The sequence below is a fragment of the Dermochelys coriacea genome, chromosome 5 (genome assembly GCF_009764565.3).
Source record: "Dermochelys coriacea isolate rDerCor1 chromosome 5, rDerCor1.pri.v4, whole genome shotgun sequence".
NCBI classification, from domain to species: Eukaryota; Metazoa; Chordata; order Testudines; family Dermochelyidae; genus Dermochelys; species Dermochelys coriacea.
In genome coordinates this window covers 129,368,722-129,380,265 of record NC_050072.1, presented here as the reverse complement: position 1 = coordinate 129,380,265, position 11,544 = coordinate 129,368,722, and the positions used below count along the sequence as shown (strand labels likewise).

The 11,544-nt window shown below is 45.7% G+C and overlaps 1 protein-coding gene across 9 annotated transcripts in view; it reads left to right on the top strand.

Moving 5' to 3' along the window:
- The first annotated feature begins 4,917 nt into the window (after positions 1-4,917).
- The window catches only part of PCGF3 (polycomb group ring finger 3), a 102,906-nt gene continuing 96,279 nt past the window's right edge, over positions 4,918-11,544 (top strand). For 5 of the 9 annotated variants that reach the window (XM_038402628.2, XM_038402629.2, XM_038402623.2 and 2 more), the window contains exon 1: positions 7,235-7,389. The gene's annotated coding sequence lies outside the window, so the exon portion shown is untranslated. Of the gene's footprint in view, positions 4,960-7,233; positions 7,390-11,544 lie in introns of those variants that run through there. The other 4 variants (XM_043514243.1, XM_043514239.1, XM_038402633.2 and 1 more) reach the window with 2 other exon arrangements.

Below are 11,544 nucleotides of genomic sequence, written 5' to 3'. Positions count from 1 at the left end.
TTCTAGGAAGTATTTTGGGAAAGTTCTATGGTCTGTGCTATACAGGAGGTTAGACTAGATGATCACAGTGGTCCCTGCTGGCCTCAGAATCTATTACTTTAACGATTCATGAGACCATCTGTTTCCTGTTTTACAGAATCTTGAGCAAGTTGTCATTCTGGTGTGACACATCCATTTAGATACAACAAATCCTGCATCTCAGCAGGGGGTTAGACTAGATGACCCTTGCAGTCCCTTCTAACCCTATGGTTCTATGATTAAGCTCAAGGACCCCATCAACAAGACCTTGGGTTTATTTTATCAGAGTTTTGATGCAAGCTTGGCTATCAGGAAGCATTCAAGGGGGTCTTATAGGTCAATGTCCTCTTTCAAATATTCTTTTAGAGCTATTGTGAGAATTAAAGATTTCCATGAAGACAGATTCCTGTGCTACATCTTCTCTGTATCAATACTTATGAACATTGCTTTGTTTCTCTGAAATATTTAAGTAGGTTCTTCTAAAAGCCATTATATTGGTGTGCCCAGTGTATAAACTATTGTCTCTGGCTCATTAAACCTTCATTACTAGTGTTTCCAAAGATAAGGTTGCCCTGTGTGTTATCCCTTCCTCCATTCATATGTGCTTCTCCAGTTCCCATGAGAAAATTGTGCTCCGTTTCAATTTCCCTTAAACTTCAGTGAGGCTGAGATGCTAATATCACCAGCCCAAATGTTTGAAAATCCATGAGTCCAGCCCAAAAAATTATGAGATTGGTTTAAAACTGAGTAAATCTTACATAATTTGGAGTTATTTAACATCCATTTTTGAAACTTTGAGTGCACTCAAGTCATGTTTTCAAGCTTTTTCTCTAGCTCTCAAAGTTGAACCAACTTTTTAACTTCAAGCTGAGACTCTTGCCTAAGTGTTTATCTCCAGTAACTGGGGCTTTAAGGAAGTACAACACAAAATATCGTGAGACTCATGATGAAATTGCAGGAGTTGGCAATACTGAATGCTGTCATAGTCCAGATGTCAAAGGTCAAATGTTAAGGCTTACTCTTCTAAAATAGTATTTTTCACGTCTTGAGCTGAGAGGTAATGCTCCCTTAGAGCAGATCAGTAAAGCTGTGGTTTTGTCTTCCCTGCATTCTTTTATTAACCAACCTGGACACTTATGCTTGTACAAATAGCCTTTTGCTGAGCCATTCTGGTTTCTAAAAAGAAAAGGAGTACTTGTGGCACCTTAGAGACTAACAAATTTATAGGAGCATAAGCTTTCGTGAGCTACAGCTCACTTCGAGCTGTAGCTCACGAAAGCTTATGCTCTAATAAATTTATTAGTCTCTAAGGTGCCACAAGTACTCCTTTTCTTTTTGCGAATACAGACTAACACGGCTGCTACTCTGAATTCTGGTTTCTGTACTTGAGAAGTAATCCCTTCTTGTTACTTTTGTGGGACTGCAGTTTAGATCTCTGCAAGTTAGGGTGACTTTGTCCACTTCAAGCTTTGGTTACTTGTAAATGATATCTCCAAAAATAATTCTTGGACCATCCTGTACTTTAGCTGCTATCTCAAAAATGTTGTATAGTTTGCTGTGTTTTGACACTGCCCAGAAATGTATTGCTTGGATATATTGTCATATTTCTCTGCAAACAAAAATTGAAAACTATTTCTCCCCCTCAGTTTTAGCTAGGTTTTTGCTCTTTAATCTTATTCGGCCTGGAGTGTTTCCAGTATTGAGCACTGACACTGATTTCCCCTTGTAATCTTCTGCAAATTTCTTAACCTCAGCTTCATTTATAATTATAACACTTTAATTTCACAGGGACGTTGAGGATTAAAGTTTGTCAACCATATCAAGGAGAAATTCTTTAACTGCTAATTCTTGTTGTTCCATCCAGATCTCTTTTTCTCTCTTCTTGTTGCTTTCCCCTTAGTGCAATACCGTTGATGATTGAGATGCTAACAGGAAGTTCCAGCTCAGCATTTGTTCCAAATGCTACAGTTCCTATGACTGCTTGTACCTGTTCAATCACAATGTAAGTAGAACTCTGTTTAGTTACATGCTGACCTTGCCTGTCAGAAATGTAATTTACAGGTTAAATCACTGTTCAGTGGGTAGCAGCAGCAGAACTAATGTTAGGGCAAAGAGGTTACAGTGAGAAGAAACTATGGCCTCAGCTCTCACTGAAGGGTCAGGACAGTCACTTCACATGTTTGCTCTCAAGGGTATTTTTAAAGTAAATTAATTCCTTGAGCAGACATGGTCTTGTCATCTCACTCTGATGTAGACATCCCAAGGAAGCAGACTCTTAAAAAATATTGTAACTAGAGATTGAGAAATATCTATAACTAGAAACTGCAGAGTTCAGACTTTATCTTTCCCCAGCTCTAGGGTGGGATATAGGCCCTTCAGTAATACAAAACGTCATATAAACTTTTAAAAGAACTGATAGAAGGTAATGGAACCTTAAGGTCCTGGAGCCTTTGACATACGTACTGGGGAGGTGCTGATGGATTTGTCTTGCAGCCTTTACTTGATTAGTTAAGTGTCTCTGTAACCCACACACCTCCTGGGTGTGGTGTTCTGTCCCATCTTAGGGCACCGATACCACTTAAAGAGAGAGATTAATGAGTCTGCTCTACAGCCTTAGTTAATAGCCATATGGCTTTTAGATCATGCAGAGGCTCACACACTAAGCTCCAGAGCTCCCAGGTTTGATCCTGCCCACCACCGACTGGGGTCAGTTGGTGTTGCATCTCCTCTTGTGACACTTGCACGTTTGTTAGCTCTGCCGTGCTTGCCCAGAGACCTTTCCCCACCAAAAAGATAATTTGACCTAAGAGAAGAGACACTGGGCTGGAAAAAGCCAGGAGACTATGGGTTCTAGTTTCACTTCTGTTAAATGCTGTTAATATTTCTGTGCAGTTCACTACCTTTTTTACTGGTCAGTGTCTCATATCCCAACCCCAGGAGGCAGGCAACCATCAGTTTTCATGTTTTAAATAAGGTAACAGAAGAACTGCATAAGGTCATTTGAGGCAAAACTGGAAATAGGACCCAGGTCTCTTCCAGACAAGTCTCCTCCACTTGACCATACTGCCTTTGAAACTAAATGTGCCAAATCATAGAATATGAGGGTTGGAAGGGACCTCAGGAGGTCATCTAGTCCAACCCCCTGCTCAAAGCAGGACCAATCCCCAACTAAATCATCCCAGCCAGGGCTTTGTCAAGCCTGACCTTAAAAACTTCTAAGGAAGGAGATTCTACCACCTCCCTAGGTAATGCATTCCAGTGTTTCACCACCCTCCTAGTGAAAAAGTCTTTTCTAATATCCAACCTAAGCCTCCCCCACTGCAACTTGAGACCATTACTCCTTGTTCTGTCATCTGCTACCACTGAGAACAGTCTAGATCCATCCTCTTTGGAACCCCCTTTCAGGTAGTTGAAAGCAGCTATCAAATCCTCCCTCATTCTTCTCTTCCGCAGACTAAACAATCCCAGTTCCCTCAGCCTCTCCTCATAAGTCATGTGTTCCAGTCCCCTCATCATTTTTGTTGCCCTCCACTGGATGCTTTCCAATTTTTCCACATCCTTCTTGTAGTGTGGGGCCCAAAACTGGACACAGTACTCCAGATGAGGCCTCACCAATGTCGAATAGAAGGGAACGATCATGTCCCTCGATCTGCTGGCAATGCTCCTACTTATACATCCCAAAATGCCATTGGCCTTCTTGGCAACAATGACACACTGTTGACTCATATGCAGCTTCTATAGGTTTGGCTTACTGTATGTACCCACTGATCTAGCCACTAGATAACACTTTGCTCTTAGAACCAGGAATAGACCTCAGGAGTAGATACATAAATGCTTAAGACAATAGTGGAATATTGGGTAAAAAATGGGCAAAGTGCTATGTCCGCTCTAGGGTCTGTACCACACAGGACAGCCTACCTGTGCTACCAATTGCTCTTCTAGTTGAAGTGAAGCCACCTATCCTTTGGCTCTGAAAGTCCTGGGTTAAAATACTGCTGAACAACTATGTGGGAAAATAGCGTGTGAGCATGTAACTAAAGAATACCATGAACATATGGGAAGATGCAGGTTTGCATTGGTAATTTTAATTCCGGAAAGTCTTAATTTTGGAGTAGTTGTCTTTGCAATCTTAATGTTCTTTTACATGGTTTTTGTGTATGTATGTCTCCCGCCCCCTCCCCAAATATGATCATGGAATAGTTCTAATGGGAAATTGTTTCTGCAATATAATACCATCTGTGGAGAAGAGAATTTGGCTGTTGTGTTAATATTGTATTAGAACTGCATTTAATAAATTTATATTTCAAGAAAACAAGCCTAATTTTTGATGGTGTGTTATTAGCATTTTCGTGAGGGATTGGATGCCTCAGGGCACTACTAATGAGCTACAGAGCCTTTCATCCTCATCCTTTCATCACCAGTTTGACCCCAGTTCAGCTCAGTAGAGTTTATAATTTTCCGTCTAAGGGATGATGATTAGTATCCCCTATTTGGGATGAATTTGAGCCTCAGTTATAGATCCCAATCACAAACTCACCATGATGCTTGCATGAAGTGACAGACTTGATAGAGAGACAAGGTGGATGAAGAAGATACAAGCTTTTGAGCTACACAGAGCTCTTCTTCAGATCTGAAAGACCTGATAGAATGTAATAACTGCATGGAGTCTGAACTACTCCCTTTTGCTCCTAGAGGAAGCTCCTCCCCCAGATCAGTATTGCTCTAATGGCAATGCGGGAAGCTTGTCCACTAAATGCAGACGACTTCACGTATACTTGTCAAGTCAATGGTTTTCACCAGCACTAAATCCACCTACTTTCATAAACTGCAGTTTATGCAGATCTGCAAATTATCTCATTAGGTAATTTGCATATAATTCAGTGTTGCCAGCTCTTGTGTCTCACAGTAACTGGTGTATTTCTTAAACCTCAGCTCATGGAGGTATATGATTGAATGTCTCAGCTTTCTTCTTTTTCTTTTTTTATTTAAAAAGTTAGGTTTCTAGCCCTCAAAGTTGTTGGAAAAAAACCTTAAAAAGATGTGTAACCTGAGACTCAAACTGGAAAGCAAGTAAATAGCACCCCAAAATTGTCTTTAAATCGTCAGGATTTTTAAGCAAATTGAGTGTTTTGGCAACGCTGTGTGGGGGTTTTAGTAGATGTTTTTCTGGTGCCTTTAGCAGCGTATGGGGGATTGGTGCTGTGTGTTTTGGAGTGGGCACCAGCAGATATTTCTGGAGCCTTTTGCTTGTGGTGGTATTCATGAGTGTTATGGTGAGCTGGCACTAGGGGGTGTTTAGGCCTGTCTGTGACTAGATTGTTGGGGTGTGTTGGTGGGTTGTCAAGGAGTCTTTAGTGTTAGGGTGGAGGGTTTGCGGTGTCTGGCTGTCTAATATGGGGGGGGGGTAATCCAGCCCTATGTGGGGGAGGGGTGTGTGTGCAGGGGGGTTGGTGGGTTGTCACAGAGCTTTTTGTATTGTGTTGAGGGTGTTGGTAGGTTGTCTTGGAGCCTTTACTGGAGAGTTCAGGGGTATCTGGCTGTGAGTGTGTGTGTGTGGGGCGGGCTGGGGGGAGTCTGGCCTGGTGGGATGCGGGTATGCAGCCCTGTGTGAGGGTGTGCGTGTCTGGGGAAGAGGGAGGGTTGGGGGGGTTGGCAGTGGGGATGGGGGTGTCCAGTCCTGAGTGATGGGGTATGTGTGTGGGAAGGGGGTTAGTGGAGAGTTGGGGAGGGGGTGTCTGGCAGTAGGTATCAGGGTGTCCAGCCCTGTGTGATGAGGGTGTGTGTGTTTTGGGAAAGGGGTTTAGTGGAGAATTGGGGGAAGGGTCTGGAAGTGAGGATGCGGGTGTCCAGCCCTGTGTGATGAGGGTATGTGTGTGTGTGTGTGTGTGTGTGTGTGTGTGTGGGGAAAGGGGTTTAGAGGAGAGTTGGGGGAGGGATCTGGCAGTGGGGTGGGGGTGTCCAGCCCTGTGTGATGAGGGTGTGTGTGTGTGTGGGGGTAAAGAGGTTTAGTGGAGAGTTGGGGGGGTTGGCAGTGGGAATGGGTGTGTCCAACATGGTGTGATGGGGTGTGTGTGGGGGGGAAGGGGTTTAGTGGAGAGTTGGGGGAGGGGTCTGGCAGTGAGGATGCAGGTGTCCAGCCCTGTGTGTGTGTGTGTGTGTGTGTGTGTGTGTGTAAAGGGGTTTAGTGGAGAGTTGGGGAGAGTTGGCAATGAGGATGCGGGTGTCCAGCCCTGTGTGATGAGGGGGTGTGTGTGTGTGTGTGGGGGGGAGAGGTTTAGTGGAGAGTTGGGGGGGTTGGCAGTGGGAATGGGGGTGTCCAGCCCGGTGTGATGAGGGGGTGTGTGTGTGTGTGTGTGGGGGAAGAGGTTTAGTGGAGAGTTGGGGGGGTTGGCAGTGGGAATGGGGGTGTCCAGCCCGGTGTGATGAGGGGGTGTGTGTGTGTGTGTGGGGGGGAGAGGTTTAGTGGAGAGTTGGGGGGGTTGGCAGTGGGAATGGGGGTGTCCAGCCCGGTTTGATGAGGGGGTGTGTGTGTGTGTGTGGGGGGGAGAGGTTTAGTGGAGAGTTGGGGGGGGTTGGCAGTGGGAATGGGGGTGTCCAGCCCGGTGTGATGAGGGGGGGTGTGTGTGTGTGGGGGGGGGAGAGGTTTAGTGGAGAGTTGGGGGGGTTGGCAGTGGGAATGGGGGTGTCCAGCCCGGTGTGATGAGGGGGGGTGTGTGTGTGTGTGGGGGGGAGAGGTTTAGTGGAGAGTTGGGGGGGTTGGCAGTGGGAATGGGGGTGTCCAGCCCGGTGTGATGAGGGGGGGTGTGTGTGTGTGTGGGGGGGAGAGGTTTAGTGGAGAGTTGGGGGGGTTGGCAGTGGGAATGGGGGTGTCCAGCCCGGTGTGATGGGGTGTGTGTGGGGGGGAGGCTGTAGCTAGGTGCTGCTGGAGCCCGCACCCCGTGTCGGTGGGCGGGGCGTTCCCAGCCCCCCCGCACTAGTAGAGGCACGGGGCAGGTTCCCATGGGGATTCCCGGGGGGGGGGAGGTAGGGCTCCCCGCACGGGAGGAGGGGGCACGGGGCTGCTCTAACGCTCCCCGCGCGCACACGTCACGTCACCTCCCCTCCCCCGCGCAGGGCTGGGAGCCGACCCCCCGCGGTCGGTGACACGCGCGCAGCCCCCTTCCCTCAGCGCGTGTGGGAGGCGGGCGCGGGCAGTGCGCATGCTCCCGGTGCGCGGCGCCCCCGCTCGGCCGCGCTCGGCGCCGCTCGGCTATTTCCGCCTCTTTGTTTTAAACTCCGGCCGGAATTTTTTCCTTCTTTTGGGGGAGAGTCGGAGGGAGCGTAGGCCCCCCCCCGCGGGCGGACACGGCGCCCCGGCCCCCGCGCCGCCAGGTCAGTGCCGGGCCCCCTTCCCCCCCCCACGGCGCTGCCCCCGCTCCGGCGGGCCGGGCCACGGCAAGCTGCCGAGGAGCAGCCCCGAGACCCCCGGCGCGGCGCCCGCTCCCTCGGGAGTCGCCGCTGCCGCCTCCCCCGTCTCCTCCAGCCTTTCCCCGGGGAGGGGGCGCCGGGAGGGGAGTAGGGCCGGCCCCTCCGTCCCCCTAGCCTGGGGAGGGGGCGCTTTAACTTTCTGCGTCGGCAGCAGCAGCGGGGTTTGTCAAGGACGTCCGCACCCCTCCCCCCCCGGCTGTGTCCGACCGCTCCCCCCTCTCCCCGGCTGTGTTTGTCTGTTCGTCCGCTTCCTGGTCCCCCCCCGTGTGTGTCCGTCCTCCCCAGGCCGTGTCTGTCTGTCGGCTTCCACCAGCCCGCCCCCGTCTGTCCGTCCCCGTCCCGTCCCCCCCCCCCCGGGCTGCGGTGTGGGTGTCTGTCTGTGCTTCTATTCCCCCCCTGCTCCCCGCCGTGTATCCATCTGTCCGTCCGTCCGTCCCTCCTCCGGCTTTGTATGGCCAGGGCTCTCCTCTCTGCAGCCCCCTTCTCCCAGGGTGCAGAGCCGCCTGGCATGTGGGGGAGCCCGCTCGGCCTGCCCTGCTAGTGCCTGGCCCCAGCTCCGTGTGTCCCACAAGCTTGGCAGAGACGCCCCTGCTGTGCAGTATCTCAGGTGTGTCTGGATCTGGTGTGGGGTGGGGGCTGGTGGAGTCTCCTTCTGAACCTTCCCCCGTCAGGGGTTGGTTTCCGTTGCTAAGAAACCCCCCCATCATTTGAAAAATGTCTGCCCCTGCGTCCATCGAGAGAAGTGGGGTTAAACTGCGTGAGAAGTGACCTGGGCTATGGATAGCTATGACTCTTAGTGGCATGAGGTGTGTGTAGGAATCTGGAATAATTTATAGGTTTTTAGGCTTGTGAAAAGCATCACCCGAAGGTGGTACCAATTGGTAAAATAATGGATTTTTTTTTTTTTTTTTTTTTTGCCAAAATTTTCTCATGGCCCTGAGGTTACACAGTGAAGTTTGGTTGTTTTCAGCTGTGATGTTGTGTCTTCTCAGCAAGATGCAATTTAATAGTAGCACTGCAGTGTCTTTTAGTCCACAAGTGATTAGTGTTACCTCAAACTGGCCTGTGAAGACATGTAGTGTATCATGAACTTGATACTATCATGGTTAAAGGTCTTGGCACTTATACTGTATTACTATATGAATGCCCTTTTACTAATGCACGTGGAACTCACTATGAAAAAATTAAATAGTTCTAATTTAACATAACTTTAATCCAGAGTTAGTGTAACTGTTTTTCTGCACTCAGGTCCCTGGTTATCAATGTATCAAAACCAATCTTTATAGATTTTGCTTAATTATCAGATTATGCTCTGGAATTTTCCTTTGAAAACTTTTAACTTGGATGTTCTCCAGGTTTATTACTGCTAAACTGTCCTACTTGTTCTTAGAAAAACAAATATCCTTATAGAAAAATGCTTCACATTTATAGGCATGTAAACCTCAAGGTGTAATGTATACTACAACTTGTAAATCAGATGTGTAACTTACATTGTTTGTTTTACACTGTAAAACAATCTAAAATTCAGATTATTAATTGGAATTCTATGTACTTCGAGGACTTAAGTATAACTTTTCTTAGTGCTAAGTGTTGTGTACATTCCATATTGACAAGTATTGGGTCTTTTAACAATGAGAACTTCTCATTCCCTCAGTGACTGATTTAAATAAAAAGCTGTTTTAGCTAATGATATGCCTTGTAAAGGTTTGTTTGCAATTCATAAGACTTATTTGATAGGTGAGAAGTTTCCTTTCTAGTAATGGATGACTTTTATGCTTCATAGAAAGACCTTGTTTAAATTTCTTAGTTGCCCACTAAAACGTATTAATTAAAAGTGTATGTAAGGGAATACATTCTGTGTGGAACTGGAAGAAGTCAGTGATCATTTACCCCAGTAGGATGGGGGACACCAATCATTTTAAAGAGTACTTTACAGAAGCTACAGCAGAAAAGTTAATTGATTTAAATTTGGGTGCTGGTATAAAGATTGCATCTTTTTTTTTTTTTTTTCAAAGCCCTTATCAGACTAAAAATCTGTCATATTTTTTTATTCATATGGACTGATCTAACCAAATCTGATCATGTGAGTCAAGGTTGAATACTTGTTAAATTTTGTGTTGTCTTGAAGTTGATTGAGATTCGATAGCAATGCTTACAGTATAAATGCCTATCTAGATAAAACTAAACACCATTGTATGAAGGTTTTTTGCTACTAGATAAACTCTGAACCAGAACCTTAAGGTACAGCACTATAATCATTAGTTCTGATCAACTTAATCCTGCATTGTCATAGACTCATCCGACTAAGGCTACGTCTATACTACTACTAAGTCGACCTACGCTATGCAACTCCATCTATGTGAATAACATATCTGGAGTCGATGTACCTTAGGTCGAGTTACCATGGGGTCTACACCGCGCGGGGTCTACAGGAGAAAATCTCCCGTCGATTTACCTTACTCTTCTCATCGGGGGTGGAGTACAGTGGTGGACTGGAGAGCAATCTGCAGTCGATTTGGCAGGTCTTTACTAGACCCACTAAATCGACCGCCGGTGGATTGATCTTAGAGCATCGATTCCCCGCTGTTGTGTAGACCTGCCCAAACTTTGTCCACTAGATGTGAAACAGACTTGTATTGTAAACAGGCAACTTTACTAAATATTACTTCTCCACTAACATACTTCAGTATTAAATTTCTACTTTAATGGACTTCAATATTGTGTTCTCAAATGACTCCTTAAACTAGGTGGTCTTTAGTTAACTGAAAAAATGGACAAAAGTGGTGGTTACTCAGAGCTGAAAAATTAGAATCTTTTTGAAAATTGGACTCTACAGTAAACCACCCATGGAATACATTATAATAAATCTTTGCATGGAAACTCCAACTGGCTTATTGATGTTAGGAAGAAGTCACCTGTTGAACTGATGTGAACCTGTGTTTTGAAAACCATTCAAGTCTGTAATCATCTGCTTCCCATCAACTGCGTCTTTGAAGCTGTAATATCTTAAACATGAAGTGGAGCAAGATGTCTTGCAGGAATTTGAGCACCAGTATTTTCTAGTGTTCCTTCATATTGGGCAGGGGGCCCAGTTGGTACATAGTTTGAAACAGAAATACTTAGAAGCATTTATTAATAATTTAGAGCACATTGTGCTTGGTGATATAAGACTAACTTTAGCTCTTCCACCTCCAGGTGCTCTTGAATTTTTACTACTTTTTGACATCACTAATAAAAATGGTTGAATGTCATCTAGGGGCTATGCAGTAGTGTTGATATAAGTACACTGTCAATTTTGTCTTGTGCTAGTTTGCTCTAGCTTGGCTGGCCTTCAGTCTGATCAAAATAAGTTCAGATCTGGGCAGATACTGTCAATGTCCAGAATCTGCTAGTTATGTGTTGCATTTTTATTAACAAAAGTTCTATCTAAACTAAATTCATAGTAAAACTAAAGGCAAATGTTAAGCAATTAAATAAGGGTCAGGCTGACGGGCTTAAAGACTCTCTACTTGCTGTGTTCATGTAGACTAGAGAGGATAAAAGAAAGTTGCTTTGCACCAAAAGCAATCCCAGCTGTTGTAAAATGCCACTGGCTTTTGTTAGAGATGATGCCACTAGTCTGGTAGAAGAGATCCATACACTACACTCTTGTACTGCAGTGAAACAACAGTACAAATTTTCAACAGTTTAGGACATTGCCATACTTAGATTCTCTCAAGATAATATAATTCATATATTTCCGAATTAATACTCTATCTATGTGTGTCAAGTTCACAGCATATATAGTAACAAGGGGGAAAACAAACTGGAGAAAAGTGGTGAGAACTCATGGGGTTGAAAACATTGTCTACGATTGAAGACATTAACAAAACCTGTCATCTCAGAGGTTTAGAATTCTTCCAGGTATGTTACAGGGCTAAGTTTGTGGGGAGGAGGGAGTGGAACAGAAGCAAACAATGGCTTGATAGTTCAGACACTTTTTTATACTCTTAGAATGGCTGTTGTTTGGTCGAGAGTGAGAGTTCTCTAACCTTTCTGAAGCAACTACAGAGACAGAAC